Source organism: Heteronotia binoei, chromosome 3, assembly GCF_032191835.1.
Source record: "Heteronotia binoei isolate CCM8104 ecotype False Entrance Well chromosome 3, APGP_CSIRO_Hbin_v1, whole genome shotgun sequence".
Classification (NCBI taxonomy): domain Eukaryota; kingdom Metazoa; phylum Chordata; class Lepidosauria; order Squamata; family Gekkonidae; genus Heteronotia; species Heteronotia binoei.
In genome coordinates this window covers 95,610,402-95,616,401 of record NC_083225.1, presented here as the reverse complement: position 1 = coordinate 95,616,401, position 6,000 = coordinate 95,610,402, and positions in this window count along the sequence as shown.

Genomic DNA, 6,000 nt, shown 5'->3' with positions numbered 1-6,000 from the left:
ATAAGGACAGTATGGTGATTAATATGCACCCCCAAACAGAAGAAAAGGTCCAGACCATCCAATGAACTCATTAATGGCAGCCCTCTTCCTTTAAAGCAATCCAAGCTGCACAATTATCTGCACCATCATACTCCTCACAATGCGGATGACTTGATAGGACCTTGCAGCCCTATTCCAGTCTCAAATCATTATGCACCTCTCCTTGAGGAAGATAATTTAGAACTATCACAATTAAGCAATAGTGCTTTATCCCTCAGTTTTCTCTTGGCAACAATGATTTACATTCCTCTTCTGGATTACTCTAATGTGTTAAGGGGAAAACCTCATTTGGTTTGGACTTTGCGGGCACTCCACGCTTGCTGACTAGCTAATTGGCTGCAAAACTATTTAGAAGTTTTCTTGAGAGAAATGGAACCTTGAGTGAGATCAAATTTAGAACGGCTGATACACAGGACACTCTCACAACCATCTAAAAAAAGAAAGCATTACAAAGATTTAATATTATAGATAAAACCAATAGGCAATCAGAGGGTTGTTTAAGTGGTCATGACAATTTTGATTTTAAAAGGCATGGGAAATTGCAGGTTGCTACTGGAATGCCTGTTGACCCTAATACAATCACCAATACACCTACTTCAGAAATACATTCCAATGATAAGGATAAAGGTATATGTCTGTTGCAGAACTCCTTAGCATATTCAGTATTTCCCTTGTCTACCAGTCATACTTCCAAATGGGAATCAAAGTCCCAAATCAGAGCCAACCTGGAGATGCTGATCAACCTTCCAGCTAGATTAAGAGACATCCTTAATACAAATGTTCTACAAGCAACAAGACCAAATTTAAAATGTGTAGTAACTTGGAGGGGGGGGGGGAGGTGACAATGCATGCGGCAGTGATAGACACTTAGGAGACTGTCTTTCTGAGCCTTCTCCCCCTTTTTTACTGATAGCCCCATCAACATTGCTCATAACTACAGGGAAACAAAACCATCTAAAGCAGGGGTGGGGAACATCTGTCCCGAGGGCCATAAGTAGCCCTTGAGATCACTGGCCCTCAGGGATTGCTGAGCTGAGCCTGGGTCCAGCTGGCTGGTGAAGATTGTGGGGGGGCCACCATGCTGTGCAGCAGCCTCCATGAGGTCTGGCCGGCTGGCCGATCACTGCGGGGCCTGGAAAAATCACAGTTCAGGTAAGTTTTCCCCTCATTTCTTTCTTTTCCTTTATTCCCCCCATTTCTTTGTTTCCCTTAATTCCCCCTTCTTCCCCACTTTATTTCTCTCTCATCCCCTCATTTCTTTGTTTCCCTTAATTCCCTTTTCTTCTTCCACTTTCTTTATTTTCCTTTCTTCCTCCCATTTCTTTATTCCCCCTTTCTTTATTTTCCTTTATTACTTTTTCTTCCTTCCATTTCATTTCCCTTTCTTCCCCTCATTTCTTTATTTCCCTCCCTCCCTCTCTCTCTCTGGAACCTGAGTGGTGGGCATTGTGAAGGACTACTGCTGGGCCTTTAGAGCCTTTAAAGGTCTGCTGGGAGCAGCTGCAGTTTCCACATGAAGGGAAGGAGGGAGGGGTGGGAGCCAGCTACCACCAGTTCAATTTGCACTTGATTATCCCAGATGGTGTGGCCTAATGTGCTAATATTAGGGGATGTGGTCTAATATGCTAATGAGTTCCTGCTGGGTTTTTTGTTTGTTTTTTACAAAAAAGCATTTGCCTAGGGCAGTGGGCTGGGGTGTGTGTGTGTGTGTGCCAAATTTGGCTCTCCCCACATGCCTTCAAATAGAAAAACAATTATTTGCATTAATTTCGCCAACCTGAATCGTTCTTCCTCGACGGAGCACTGTTTTTTAAGTTGATAATTTTGTATGGCCCGTGAATGATGTTATAAATATCCAAATGGCCCTTGGCAGAAAAAAGGTTCCCCATCTCTGATCTAAAGCCTAAACAGCAATCTGCATCTCAAATGATGACAACTTTCCATGGGGGAGTAAAGAAAAGACTTTTCCTGAGGCTCCTCCAGCACAAGCCCCCAAATGGTGGATGGTAGGCCCTTAGAGGCAGCAGAATCTAAGACCCTGACTAGTGAGGAGTTCTATAACATTATTGCTTGATTGGAGCACAACCTAGTCAAGAGAATTGCAGCAGCCACAGATCCTACTAAAGAGCAGCTCAGAATTATGAGTGAGACTTTAATACAGATTACTCAAACAGCCTATTTGGCTTTTGAGATAGCCACAGCAGCTCAAACATAAAACAATTGCAGCAAACAGAACTTGGACTAAAGACAAAATACTCTTTCTTGAAAACAAGATTTGAGAATGGAACCTTAATTCCGCAGTATTGAAGAACACGACGAAGCGAATCTAGAAGTACGTGTATTTCTCACAATGTGGCTAGCCAAAATGCTTTGTCTAGAAGATGGCGTAGCACCCATTATTGAAAATGTTTATTGCCTCAGCACTCTTACCTTTCATGCCACAAACTATCCACAAGACATCCTTGCAACATTCTCTGACTTGAAGACCAGAGAAACAATACTTTAAAAAGCACGTTCAGAGGGGGGCTTGTTATATCAAGATAAAAAGATTTTGATCCTCTTAGACCTCTTGCCAGAAACCTTGCTATGGAGAAAAGAGTTGAGCCCTACCATCTACAAACTGAAAAAAACAACATCCATTTTCGCTGCTCTGCTCCATGCCAAATTACAGTCTTTCATGAGAGCCAAAGACTCACAGCATCAGAAGCAGTACTTAATGTAAGAACCACAAAGAATAAACATTAGATGTTTGAGAGCCAAAAGACATGAACACATACTACATACATGTTTTTATTAAAACTCTTAATACTGGACTCAGTGGCACGGCCACCTCTTTCCCCACTTCAGGTGTCTGGGTGACCTCTGTGGTGGAGGAGAAGAGCTTGCAAGTCTGTCTATTTCCCCCTCTTTCCTTGCTTCACACATGGTAGAAATAGCTGCCTATCTATAGGTCAGCACTCAGAGGCTGACTGAGATCCAGATGCTATGTACACTTACTCAAGAGTAAGCCTCAACCTCCAGGAGCCACACAATATGTGTGAAAGAGCTACGTGGCTCCTGAGCTGCAGTTTTGCCACCCTTGTTCTAGTTGCTCTACAGTTTGAATCTCTGAGATTCCCCAAGGCACAGCCCAGACCGTTTGGCTGACCCTCCAACTCTGGCTCCATTTAAGAAACCTACTACCAAAAACTCAAAGGAATGCTGACTGTGACATGGATGCAACAGCTATAAGTTTCCTTAGAACAGGGGTGGGGAACCTTTTTTCTGCCAAGGGCCATTTGGATACTTATAACATAATTTGCGGGCAATACAACATCATCAACTTAAAAAACAGTGCCCTGCCGAGGGAGAATGATTCAGGCTAGCAAAATTAATGCAAATAATTGTTTTTCTATTTGAAGTCATGTGGGGAGAGTCTAATTTGGCACACAAACACACACACAGCCCACCGCCCTAGGCAGATGTCTAAGTCCAGGGCTTTTTTTGTAGAAAAAGCCCAGCAGGACCTCATTAGCATATTAGACCACATCCCCTAATATTAGTGTTTTAGGTCACACACTCATTAGCATATTAGGCCACACCATCTAGGATAATCAAGTGCAAATTAAACTTGTGGTAGCTGGCTGCCACCCCTCCCTCTCTCCCTCCCTCTCTTCATGCGGAAACTGTAGCTGCTCCTAGCAGAACTTTAAAGGCACCCACATACTCCAGCAGTGGTCCTTCACAACGCCCACCACTCAGGCTCCACAGAGAGAAAGAGAGAGAGAGGAGGGACGGAAGAGGGAGGAAGGAATAGAAAGAAAGGGAACTAAAAAATGGGGGGGGGGGAGAAAGGGAAATAAACAGAAATAAAGAAATGGGGGAAGAAAGGGGGTTAAAGGGAAATAAAGAAATGGGGGAAGAAAGGGAAATAAAGGGGAGAAGAAAGGGAAATAAAAATGTAGGGAAGAAATGGAAGCAAAGGGAAATAAAGAAATGGGGGGAAAATAGAAAGAAAGGGAAATAAAGGAGGAAAGAAATGGAAAGAAAGGGAAATAAAGGGGAGAAAAAAAGGGAAATAAAGAAATGTGGGGAAGAAATGGAAAGAAAGGGAAATGAAGGAAGGGGGGAGAAATAGAAAGAAAGGGAAATAGAAATGAGGGGAAAACTTACCTAAATGGTGACAGTGACTTTTCCAGGCCTCACAGCAATCCTGGCCAGCCAGCTGGGCCCCAGGGAGGCCACCATGTGGCTCGGCTTGGTCCATCAGTCCCCAAGGGCCAGACCAAGTGATCTTGAGGGCCATAAATGGCCCTCGGGCCGGACATTCCCCACCCCTGCTATAAATACAAGTTGATGGGGTGTGAACTGGCAGAGACTGACCAAGAGAGAGATCTTGGGGTCATGGTAGATAACTCACTGAAAATGTTGAGACAGTGTGTGACTGCAATAAAAAAGGCCAACGCCGTGCTGGGAATTATTAGGAAGGGAAATGAAAACAAATCAGCTAGTATCATAATGCCCTGTATAAATCGATTGTGCGGCCTCATTTTGGAGTACTGTGTACAATTCTGGTCACTACACCTCAAAAAAGATTATAGCATTGGAAAAAGTGCAGAAAACGGTAACTAGAATGATTAAAGGACTGGAACACTTTTCCTATGAAGAAAGGTTATTGCTTCTGGGATCCGTCATCTTGGCTTCAGAGTTGCCTGCAGATTTTCTCTATGTGGCAACTCTGAGTCTGGCCGTTGGAGAAGTGATGCCCCCATAGAAAAAGCCTGGAGGGCTTTTTCTTCGGCATGGGAACTTCACAGGGGGGGGGGGGGAAGGGGGTCAGCAGCAACTGCCCTCTGTGCTCATCGTGCAACCTGAAGTTCCGTGGCCACGAAAGCTGATATCAACAGAAAAAGAACTCCCGATTGCTTTTATGCTTTCACTTTCTCCAGTACATCTGTAAAGCAACATTTTTCCACTTCTAAAGTGATGACTCTACTTAACAAGTAGGTGTTTTTTCTAACTCTACCCCCCGATGGGTCACTCTACATAACGACAAAAGATTAGCTCAAAGATTAGCGCAAAAGGTCTCGAATTGCTACAAGCAGTCTTAACTATTTTAACTGGATTGAATATAATTACTAAAATGGACCCGGACTTTAATTGGGTATATATCAAAGAGATTATCAAGAATTTGCAATATGATCGGAACACAAAGGAGATATACAGAAAAGAGCTCTGTCTCTATTACCTGACTGTAACTGAAAGAATGCCTTCTAAAACTTCAGTGGAAGCTGTTGTAGAACGGGGATTAACAGGAGAGCAGCAAAAATGCAATCTGATTTAAGACTGAGTTTTGAATATATAATCTGATTTAAAAGACTGAGTTTTGATATGACATCGTTTGATGAAATGGCACATGGAAACGATATTTCTGCAAATCTCAGATCTTTGAAGGAAGATTTTATCTCATTTATGCAGCTTCTTAGAGATTATTTTATGCTGACAGCTAATGATTTGAGGGAAGAAGATCCGACAGCTAATGAAATGGTAAATCTACAGGGGTCCAGTACTTAAGAGAGTGAATTGATGGCAGTGAAAGTAGAAGGGGACACTGTTACTATGCGAAACAAACAAAGGAAAAATAAGATGGTCTCTTCTGACGCACTTTCAATACTACCCCGAAAGTTAAGCTGCAGTAAAATCAAGTGGAGAAGGAAAAATGGCGATGAATTCTTCCCCTTGTGGTTGAGGGGGCAGGCCATGTTGAGAAGAGGAAAGCTGCACTTCAATCAACAAATATGGATTTGGAAGGCCATCCAGAAAAAGGATTTTGGATTTTTTGTTTCTGCTTTGGTGAATGGCTGAACAAGGAACTCTGACTAAGAAGTGAAAGGTGACACCAAAAGATAAACTGATAAATGGGCTGCCTCGAATATAATTTGGGTGCAGCAATCAAAGGAACCTTTGGGAAGTTTTTAACCC